Source organism: Phragmites australis, chromosome 7 (genome assembly GCF_958298935.1).
Source record: "Phragmites australis chromosome 7, lpPhrAust1.1, whole genome shotgun sequence".
Taxonomy (NCBI): Eukaryota; Viridiplantae; Streptophyta; class Magnoliopsida; order Poales; family Poaceae; genus Phragmites; species Phragmites australis.
Genome location: NC_084927.1, coordinates 962,616 through 975,106, shown reverse-complemented (window position 1 = coordinate 975,106; position 12,491 = coordinate 962,616).

Sequence of the window (12,491 nt, the reverse complement as noted above, 5' to 3'; positions counted from 1 at the left end):
AGTGTTGGTACTTCTATTGACACCAGATCATCGAGTGTTTATAGTCTGTTGAAGTCATTGGACCAACGGCTAGTTCGCGGGGTTGAGCCTATAAATACCCCCTCCACTTGACCCTTTGAGAGTGCTGAAGTACAAGGAAGATCATAGACACTTGAGAAGATATCCAAACCAGTGCTAAAAGTGATCATCCAAGATAATTAAGCATAAGATTAGAGAGTGAGTAGTGCTAATAGGCCTAGAGAGAGTTGTTGCTAGGTGTTGCTGCCTAGAGAAGGGATTAAGGAGTGATCTTACATTGTACCAAGTGGTACACCGACATCTTGGAGTCTTGTGACTCATCGGCACCTTGGGTCTTGGTGGCTCAAGCTTGTTGACCCTACGACTTGGTTTGGAGTGACGGCAAGACTCTTGTATGGGGACACAGAGACCCTTACCTTGGTGGCTCAAGCTTCGAAGTGAAGACATTAGCAAGTGACCGGAAGAGAGGCTTGTGGTGAGACCTTGCATTGGTGGCTTGGCGGCTCAACTTACTTGAGGCCTAGGTGGCTCAAGGGTCATGACTGGGTGTCGTCCGGGAGCTATAGCCTAGGTGGCTGCTCCAACGTGGACTAGAGGTGACATTTATGCCATCGATACCAGGGGATAAAACTCCCTTGTGCTGAGTTTGCTCTCTCTACCTTATTTATATTTCTGCATTTACTTCTTGCAATATATCCCTGTATGTTTACCTTCATAGAGTAGTTTGCTAGGATTGGATATAGGTTACAAACCTTTTGAATGGTAGAGTAGACACAATAGATGAACCTAAAGCACATTTAGATAGAAATTGATATATGTTCATCTTGTAATTTTTTTTAAATCCGATTAGTTTTAGTTGTCCTAATTCACCCCCTCTTAGGACATCACCGATCCTTTCAGCGGCGGTGGAGGTGGCAGCAGATCCATTTGGATCACGCGGGAGATGGAGGTGACCGACGATGGGTGAGAGAGAGAGAGAGAGAGCGAGAGTGCACGTGAGAGAGAGCGAGCGCGTAGAGTGATAGAGCGAGTGAGAGTGAGCAAACATTTATAGTTGTTGGGAAAATGATCGAGCAACTGGGCGCGTGAAGCCTAATAGTCGCGCGCGTGAAGACGTATGGACTTTTGAGTATCACTGTCGATTCATAAACACAACCGACAGTGATAGCCATTATCACTACCAGTTATAAAAGGCACGTCTTTTGATGAGCTAATATCTTTGTCGGTTCTTAGTTACAACCGGTAGTGATAATTTGAATATCATTGCCGGTTAGTAACAAGAACCCGTAGTGATGCATCACTGTCGGTTCGTATTACTAACCGACAGAGTTAATCACTATCACTGCCGGTTCTTGCTGGCTCGGCTTTATATATGCGGCGGAAGCTTATGAACCAGCAGTGATATGTTGTCACGGCTGGTCATTTTTGAATCGACAATGAAGAGAGGTTGCGAATGATCCTTTCTGTGGTAATGATTATTTTGCAGTCATGTAGAACGATGAACTTGTTGCAAAATTATGGTGTTCCAATTAATGATGAAATTATATGTGAATGATGAACTGTATGTGAACCATATGTGATGTTTTTTATTTTAGAGGGTGTGGCTAGCAACATTTAAGGCTAGCCAGAAATACAAATATTGTATTTTGGGGTGTAGAATTGTCACAATCAGTTCATGATTAAAACTGACAGTAATAGTGGTGTTATCACTACCGGTTTAAGCCATAAACCGACAATGATACTGGTGTTATCATTGGCGGTATGAGCCATGAACCAGTAGTGATAAAGAGTATCACTGCCGGTTCTTTAAGTTAAAGAGCTGGCAGTGATAATCCAAGATTATCAGTGTCGATCGATTGCCGGGTGCCGGTTCAAAACCGGCACTGACGGTGATTTTGAACTGACAGTGATAGGCTATTATGTAGTAGTGGTTTTGAAACTATTGACATGTTCTGGTACTCCTATCACATGCACATGGTACATTGCTTCTACAAAACAGTTGCAATGTGATACACATTGTGCTCTATCTCTCGCTCCCTCCCCTCCCCTTTGCTTAATATCACACTAGCTGTCCACCTTTCAAACTGTAGAATAATTTGGTGCAATAGATGAGACCGTTTCACTGTCTTTATCCCAGATAAATGTTGGACGTCACTACTTAAGCTTTAATTCATGCTCATATTCTCCTTAACATTGCTAGATGGGGCCACGGAACAGGACAGATGGATGGTGTGGTACACGCCTCCTTGTCTTTTTCGAACCAATGTGTGTGCTTCTCCATAAAATGTTGGCAACTGGAGTATATCAAAAAGCACAATGTAATGCACTATTGGCGGTTCCTATTAGCTCGCTCACATTTTGCGTAACATGTGTGCTTTCATTATTTGTGTATACTATTCTATAAATTACATAACTTGTTGGGTTGTGCTACAATTAAAATAAGATATATGTTTCCACACGTACTATGTCTGTTGATCTCTCTGTCGAACACGAGACGACACATGATCTTTATATACACGCATCAATTTTTCTGTCAACTGTAAAACAAAATATATAGAAGTACGTTATATACCATATGATGTTCATGGTGTCTAAATACCACACGGACTATCATGTGGGCCCTGGCAGTGTCCACATAACGTGGACTTTTTCATCATGAATCCAGGCCCACATGTTAGTGACGGGTTCCATTTAAACACACCTACAGATATACCAATAGGCGAGGGCTACCGATATTGATTTGACAAGAACCAGCATAGATAAGGTATGACTTCCGGTTTATAATTTATAATTGTTATTAAAATAATGAGGCCGTTGAAACTGGTAGTGATACGACACTGTCGGTTCGCATAGATAAGGTATCACTTTCGGTCTATAACTTTGAACGACTATTAAAATATTGAGACCATTGAAACTGGATGTGATACCACACTTCTGGTTCATGCGAACCGGCCGTGACAAGGACCATATATCATTGTTGGTTCGTTCCACGAATCAACAGTCTTACATCAATGCTGGTTCATCCTATGAACCGGCAATAATATGAGACATATACTTCTACAGAGGACATGATATCTGAATTTTATCTCAATTGGACAGCAAAAAACAATTATCTAGTTTTGAATTTCGGCCACAACTTGTTCAGTAGCTCAATGATGATAGCAGCTAGCAATCCAAATTTATCTCTAGCACCTTGAGCATTGATAGTAATAATGTAACTAGAACAATAGGAGCAACAGCCCTCAACTGTAGCAAGCAATAGAGCTAAGAAATAACAGCAACAATCGAGACAAGATGATAGCAATTCACAACAGGAACAAATTAGTTTAACTCAATTCCTCACAATGGAACACAGCAGCAAGATAACAAGAGGATTGACTTAGAAATTTATGCAATCCATCCCTATGTAAATTCCACCACCTGTGCTCTAGGAGAGAGCACAATCAGAGAAAGGGGAATCATCAGTAAGATCCCAGCGTGCAACTCTAGGAGAAACTCCTGAATCCATATAGCAAACACAAGCTCCAAAAGCTCGACAAATAAAGGATAAAGAGGAGATCTCCCACTAAGGTTTTATGGAGGTTCTCCTCACATAAGCATGCTCAAACTCATTCTTATTAGGATACAAGGGCACCGGCCCTAGGCTTTAAGGCACGCAGGCCATCCAATACACCATCTTGGACTCCAACTAGACTAGACATAGATTCAGACTCAACATTGTTTCGATCATGAGACTGATACAGAATGAATTTTATGGTGCATCTCAATCCATTGGAAAGAGATTGGAATAAGCTTTCCACCAAGTATTCATACAGCCCAAATCGACTCCGTATGAGGGATTTATGGATGTTTTAGTCTAGCGGCACCGAGTTGAATCAAAGACACCTTAAAACTTTCTTATCTTTAATCTCTGAGTTTGGTCCAACTTTAACCCTATAGCACAATCAAAGGAAGCCATCCACATCCTTGGAAAGTCATGAAATATATGCCTATAATACTTAGATACCTTGTATGTCACCAACACCGAAACAATATGAATATATGGCTCTTTTTCTTGCATCTTCTCTTCCTTACGCTTATTGGCCCCAATGAAAGTATTGCATGACATAGCATCAGCAGAAGATAGTCTACTCTCCTCCTTGTCATGTTTTACATTAGTGGAAAAAGCACCAAATCGAATAGAAGCAACTTTCAAAGCATTACCTTTTGAAATATGTAAATCATTGCACTTCAATTTAGGATGACTAGCTTAAATGATTTGAGGAGCCATGGGCTCATCAAATGAGGTGTTATGTCTTATGTTGCTTTTATCTGATGTAGGGTTTCACAAATAATGTTTTCAAGTTTATTTGATGGCGGCCATTGAGAGATCATATCAGGGCAGATTACACCTATAAAATGGGAGAGGACGGTGCATTAAGTTTGGTGCCACCTTCCTTCTCCCTCTGCCTTGGTAAAATTTTCTCTGCTAGAATTAGCCACCAACAGAGATCATAGCAGGGTAGATTTCACCAAGGCAAGGGGTGGAAGGTGCATTAGGTTTCCTAGAGTGCCCATCCTAGGACTATTATAGTTCCCTTCTGCCTCAATAAAATTTTCTCTACCAAACAAAGGATTAGCCACCAGAATATTTTTAGAGAGGGCTTATTTCACCTAATCGCATGCATTCTATGATGACGAAGATGTAATCTTCGCAATGTCAGAATAGCTTATTAGTGACGGGTGATAATCCTCATTAGTGATGAGTAAAATCCCCTTCACTCTGAACACGTCACTAATGTGGACATATTAGTGATGGGTTTGCACCCATCACTAATGGCATACATCAGTGACGGGTCTGGATCTAGACCCGTCACTGATGATTATACATCAGCGATGGATTTGGTCCAGACCCATCACTAATGAGCACTTGAAAACAAAAAAAAGAAAGAGAAAATAGGCCCATACTTTTCCTCCTACACTTAATAAGCAAAGATATAAACACCAATCATGTACTAATTTGAACATCTATAATCTATTATCAAATCTCATCATGTATATATTATTTATATATGTATATGATCAATATGAGCATCTATAATTATCTCTCATATGTATATTATCACTCTGCCAGCAATATCAAGTTGACCATTCAAGCTCTAAGCAGCTTTTGCATCTTCAAGCCGTGCAAACTGCAAAATGCAACAATATTAATGAGCAATTGAGCACTGAAAGAGGCAATGACAGAGTCTAATCAGAAGAACTTACCTGAATGAAACCATAACCTTTGCACAACCCCATCAGTGGATCTACAGGGAGTTGTACAAGTTCCACTTGCCCAAATGGTTCGAAGACCTGACCAAGCAAATTCATCATGAGATATGACACAATAGTGGATAGCAAGGAACCATAATATAGGCAACAATTATTCCTCTTAGAACATAAATGGACAACATGATTTTGAAATATGGACTTGGAGAACTAATTCTCCACAGAGGAACCCAAGAACCTTCAACAGAAATCCTCCAAAAACACATGATATGTCAGGTAGCTATTCAAATCTTTGAAAGGAGTAATTCAACAATAGGCCCTATACGTCAGTGGATAGATAGCAACGCTATAACAATTAGTACATATATTTACTTGTGGTTTTTTATCTAGCATAAAAAAAATCATAAATGAAGAAAAGAAAGTTAAATGACTGATGGGGCTAAAATAAAGCAAATATGACTATTAACCTGTCTCAATTGGTCCTCGGTGATGTTGGAATGAAGATTGCCAACATACAACTTTCTCGCTCCACCTGAAGTTGCACCACCTAATGTTGCATTTGACTGAACCAAGTTCTTTTCAGCCTCGGATGGCTTAACCATCACTTGTGGCCCAAGAAGCAATTGGAAACAAGCATTAACCAAATTGGTCAGTTTTAAGATAAGATTAAAATAAGAAACATTATTATAAGTTAACAAAGAACAGTGGAGAAACTGTGAAAGAAAATAGCGATAGATATATGCATGTAATTCCTTTATTTACCTTTTAGGTTTCTAGTCGAGCTTCTTTGGGCTTCTAGCGAAATCTATGGCTGCAAAATCTCAACAAATTATCATTATGCGATAAAAAAATGAGCAGCCATCAAGAAATCCCAATTACATAGTGCGATTTAACCATTTGAAGTAGAAAAATTACTGTGCATTTGTGTTACATACCTTCAGAGGACAGAGTAGCTAGACAAGCATCCAAAAGCCCAAAATCCTTGAGAGAAGGATATAGTGTGTCATCATCATCAAACTGCCCCTTACTGGAGATCAGTGCTAAGCTCAACCCACCGAAGCAGCTATTCCCAAGCCAACCAAGCTCCCCGACATCTCCACCTTCGACCTCCACATCCGCCTAGGGCTCCACCTCTACATGAACACACCAACAGTGGTTCTCAACCAAACAAAACAAACGCCATGGAGCGTGGAAGACGAAATGAGGTCACAAGATTCGTGATGGTACTGGTGGGATCATAGCCGAAGGAGGCGAGGTGGGCCTCGATGGCGTCGACGTGTCGGTCATAGATGTTGAGCACCTTGCTACAGTGGCCCAAGAGCTCCTTGAAGGTGAAAGGATCTAATGGCCCTAGAAGGGGGGTGAATAGGGCACTAATTTAAAACTAAACCAACTACCGATTTCTAGAACAACAAGCAACCTTAGGCTAGAAAACAACTAGACGATATAGCAAGCTAGAAGAACACACATGCAAGCATACAAAACATAAGTAAAGTGCGGAATTAAAACTTGCATGAGGGAAATGCTAGAAGCTAAATGCAGAATGTAATAAGAGTAGGGAAAGAGGACACCAAATTTTTGATGATGTATCGAAGAGTTGGCACTCTCTACTAATCCTCGTTGGAGCATCCACACAAGGATGTTGCTCCCCCTTGAGTCACCAAGACTCAAGTGCTCACTAGTGATTGCCACTTCTCCATCTCTGAATTGGCGGACATCAAACTAAGTACACGAGCTTCTCGGGGCTCCCACAAGACCTCCAAGAGCTCACCGAGAACACCTCCAATCTCCACGACCGGTTAGGTGTTGCCAACCACCAAGAGTAATAAGCTAATTGGTTCACTTGATCCCAATCAAACCTAAAACAACAGCTTGATGTACACTCACTACTCTTGGAGCACTAATGGAGTCCTTAATCTTCAATTAAGAACTTGCAAATCACTTCAAGTGCTCTCCCTTGCCTTTAGATGACACACAATGTGTATGAATGCTTCTGGGTTGCAAGAGAGATGAATGAAACCAAGTGAGGAGGTATATATAGGCTAGAGGTCCAAATCTAGCCGTTGCCAACCACTCACTTTTTCTGTGAACACCGGATGGTCCGGTGTACACATTCAGTTAACACTGGACAATCCGGTGAGTTAACTTTTTCAGACTACTGCTGATTTGACAGTTGTCAGTTGCAGTTGCAAAATGCTCCGGTGTTCTTCCATATAGCATCACCGGATAGTCTAGTGAGTTATATTCTATTTCATCGAAAACACAAAGCTTCTGTTAAATGGTCCAGTGATGATTCCTTTAAGTCATCGGACAATCCGGTCAGTTCAACTCTGATTTTCTACAAAAATACCGAGCTTATGTTAAATAGTCCGGTGTTTGAACCCTTCAGATCACCGGACAATCCAGCGCATATACCTTCACTTTTCTCTGAAAAAATTGATTCTTCTGTTAAATGCTCCGGTGTAGTTCCTTCCATCACCAGACAATTCGGTGAGTTCAATTTGACATTTTCTAAGAAACGATAGATAGTCCGGTGAGTAAAAATCCTTCTGACACCGGACAATCCGGTGAGAGCAATCTTCCTGGAACTCGTCTAATTTAATTGACTTTGAGTTCTAACTTCTCTACTTCTCACCCATGGATTTATTTGAGCTATCTAGTGCTAGATTTTCGCAAGTGTGCATCCAACTATTTCTAGACTCAACTAGGTCAAGCTACAACACTTAGCACCCCTTTATAGTACGGTCAAAAGACAAAAGAAATGATCTATAACTACTCCAAGTGTCCTTCATCACCTTGTGACACTTAATCTTGACGTAAAAGTTATTTGATCGATCAATAGAATTCCATGAGGGACCAAGAAAACCATTCAATCATTGTGAATTAATCCTTCAAAACATACGCATTAGTCACAATGATATGGTTGTCATTAATCACCAAAACACTTACCACTTACCTTGGGGCCTATATGCTACAATCTCCCCCTTTTTGGTGATTGATGACAACACAAATGAATAAGGATTTGAAAATGAAGAACACCCTATCAAACTAGGCATAGAACAGCATAGCAATTAAGCAAAAGAAAGCCTAGAAAAAGAACAACCTATCATGCTAGTAGAATAAGAATTAAAACAGAGCATAAAAGGAAGCACAATGCGATGACAAGCAAAACACATCGATTAAGAAACAAATAGCTTGTCATTACATCAAAATCCATGAAAATCCAACACTTCGACCCTATACTACCCAAGCTCCCCCTAAGACTATGAACTAAAAAACTCACTAGTCACTCCTCTACCTCTCTCCAAAAGACTCCCCCTATCACCTAGACTCTCTCCCCCTTTAGTATCTAAGCACCAAAAAGAGCACACTCCTAAACATCCGGAGAAGAGGAGGAAGTCGGGGTTGCTGGCGATGGTCGCACCTCGAACTGTGAGCCTGAGTCTGTATCTGTATTCGATAGCTCAATAGTTTGGTGCCAATAGCTAGCTGAGGAGGCTGACCTGTGTCTAACGGTGCCTCTGAGACTGTGGCTGGGGCTGAACTGATAGCAGTAGAGGTGCCCTGGGTAGCCATCTCCTTAAGTGATGCCTCAAGCTCCTTGAAAGCAGACTGAACAACTGGAGGAGTCTGAACATATGGCTATTGTGAAGACACAGTCGGCCGTGGAGAGTCCTCAAAGCGAAGAGCCCCAGTCATAGGAGTAGACAAAGAGGGTAGAACTGGCCTCGTCGTAGTCCTGACAGGCTGAGAAAATACACCAGTGCTAAAGAGGGGTGACAAAGGGAAAGCAGACACTGGTGTTCCCAAAAGACCACTGACACTGCCTCGGAGAGGACTAGGAGCTGAGCCTGGTGCCCTAGGAGCAACTGGCAGCTGAAGACGTGAAGCCTGAAAGAGAGACCCATGACATCCAGATATAAAAGTGAGCATACGGTCATTGTTCTCTCGATCGGCCTGAAGGGCTGCTAAGGTAGCCTGCTGCTGCTGCTGGAGTGACTGCATCATCATGAGCTGCTGCTCCTGCTGCCGAAGCATGTCTGCCTGTAGCTTTGCTTGCTGCTCTGCCTGGGCTGCCTGCTACTGCTGCATCTGCTGAAGGATAAGAATGAACTCTGATGGAGGTGTAGCAGGGGGCACGAAGGTCGCTATCTCAGGTACTGAAGGTACTGTGGAAGTGGGAACAGCCCGAGAAGACCCTCCAGCCTCAGCATCATGTGACCTAGTGATTGGTGGGAAGAACTCAATATTTGAAGAATCCGAGTTGCTGTCACTCAAGAAGAAAGCGTGAGGGAGCTCTGCCTCGACCACTGCAAGGGCCTAATCCTCTGCGGCTGCTCTCTCTCTGACATCAGCGGGTACCCGCTCCTGAGCGTTAAACATCGCACATTAGCCTCGTCGCCTGTCAAAAGGTGCTGTGGGAGCATACACATTATAGTGTGTAGGTGACTGCTCATAGGCCTGAAGGTACTGAGGGAACCTGACTGAGTGTGCAATCATGTGGGTTATGAAATGTGCATAAGGCTGCTGTCTGGACATGGTTATCCCATCAGCAATCACATCCTCAATCTCACAAAGAATCAAGTCAACCACATCAAATCTTTGGTGAATGAGGATGGAGAGTATCAGCCACCGCTACAAACTGGTGATCTCCTCTCCATATCCAATCCTTGGAAGAAGGCTGCGTCTCAATGCCATATATAAAGCTTTTGCCTCAAGAGTCAGCATATCTGGCACTCTGGGTGATCCTGGAGCAAAAGGCTGCCTGAAAATCAGTCGAATCTCGTCGTCTGTCGGGAAGACTCCACCAACGAGAGGACGGTGGGGTGGCTAAGCATGAGGATGAAGAACCTCATGTAACCAACGGGAGCTCGTTTGAAGACCCAACACCTCTAAGATGTTGTTTCGGTAGAGTCTAAAACTCTCACCCTGGAACATAAATTGAATGAAGTTCTCTCGGGTGCAATCCAGATGGTGGCACAGAAAACTCTCACCCAGTCCTCAACATACTGGCCCACTCCTGACACCAACTCAGCTAATCCAGGGATAGACTCAAAATGAGGTCTCGTATCAACTCCACTAGCTGCCAACTCAAGATAATGCCAGTTGATCTTCTTGTGCATGCTTAGACTGACTCTCCTCCTGAGATGTGAAGCGTGAAAGCTCTCCTGGAGAATAGTTCAAAACCTGGGGTTGACCCCCTCATCCCTCTGTGGGGTAAACCACTCGTCAATCAGCACAAATTTGAGCTTCTTAATCCTGGAAGACTTGTAAGAAGTCAAGTCCAGTAATCTGATCTCCCCTTGAGGTTGTGGTTGCTCGGACGGCTCTAACTCAGTCTCTCCCTGATGCTCCTGAAGAGCCCTCTTCCGGCTCCCCTGGTCGGATGGAATTGATCCCAACCCGGCAGTCTGACGAGTGCGAGTGGACCGATGCGGCGGAGTCGTATCTGAGTCTCTAATCTGCAACCCGCGCTGAGGAACTGGAGCATCGATGGCTGCAATCGCTCGATCCCACTCCTTCTCTTTCATTTTCTTCTTCTTAGGCTGCTCGATGGCCTTGCCCTTGTCGCGACGCTCACGACATATCTAGAAGATCAAAAGATGCAATATGGATGAGCGAGAGATTCGGGATTTCGAAATTTGAATGAAATTTGCCCGAAATTGAGTCCTAAACCCTAATTTGAGGAGAAGTTAGATGAACAAGCTAGGATTTCAAGTTTGCGACACTAATTGAGGTCCAATTGCATGAGATATGTCCGTAATTGATGCAAATTGACTCAATTAGCTCGAATTTTGCACGAAATTTGAATGAGATTGGAGAAACGATCTAGGGTTTAGGGAAATTTGAAAAACTTGAAGGAATTGAGCTCACCATGAGAAAGAGAAGATTTGAGAGCTTCGGGGGTGATCCTATGGATGGCTGGCAACGAGAGCAGTGGGAGGTCGACGGTGGCGAGAAGAAAAAAATGCGGTGGCGGCGCTGGATTTTGGATACTGGGCGGCTGCTGCTTGCCGGCGGCGGCGACTGCAGAGGTGGAGGTCGGTGGTGAGCACTGGCGGCAGAGCAGGAAGGCGTGGAGCTCGGGCGGCGGAAGGGCGATGCTCCGGTGGAGGCGACATGGCACGGGCGCGAGATGAGAAAGAAGACTGCCGAGCGGACGAGAGAAATATGACAGGTGGGTCCCGTCAAAAATGTGAACACCGGATAGTCCGGTGATAACGGGAGTGAGCACCGGACAAAACATCGCTCTATTAAACAAAACCTTTTAAAATTTTGCACCTTTGCTAAAAATTGAACACCGGATAGTCCAACATCTGACCATATGTTCACCGGATCATTCTGTCTTAAAAATTCTAATAAGCACACCGGATGGTCCGGTGAAGTGAACTATGGACTCGCCGGACTATTTCTTTCTACTGAGATTATTCTGCCTCTGAAACGAACACCGGAAGGTCCAGTGAAGCCAACTTGAAAAGCACCGGACAGATTTTCAGAGATCTTAGCAAACACTGATAACCAAGCTTCGGATGATCCGTTGGGTATGACCAAGAGAGCATCGGATCATCCGGTGAGAAGGAAAGATTTCTGCTGAACTAAAATCTTGCGCTGAGTCCAAACTTCAAATAACCACACAAAGAGAACACATGTTTGGACCATTTTGAGTGAAATCTCACCCTCTCAAACACTCATTTTCAAATATTTGCCAAAAGGCTATCTTATAATAAATTTGAAATAGGCAATGAAAATAAAAGAAAGGAGAGGAAAAACTCCAAGGAAATGTTTGAGCCATATTACCTATGAATTCAAAGATTAAGGCTTTAAATTTGCTAGGACATGACTCAATAGGCATTAAGCACTTATATCTTTCTAATCACACTTATAGAGGTGTATGTTTACATGAAAAGTAAACAACATTCTCAAAGAGTGATATTCTCCTTTGTGATCTCTACCGCCAATGCACATGCAATGCATAACAAGTGCATGAATTTAAACATGAGTACGAATTATATGGCATGTGAGTGCATAGCATAAATTAAACTATTTTGTCATATTACTTCCCTTCTCAATCTTCTTTATGGTGAACCCAACAACATGCCTTGAGAGAAACTAGGGAACCACCGTCTCAAGCAAAACCCATGTTCACCACTATCTTGAGAAGGTTAGACAAGCGCCTATCATGAATGCATCTATATGACAAAAGTATCACATGACATTTGAAG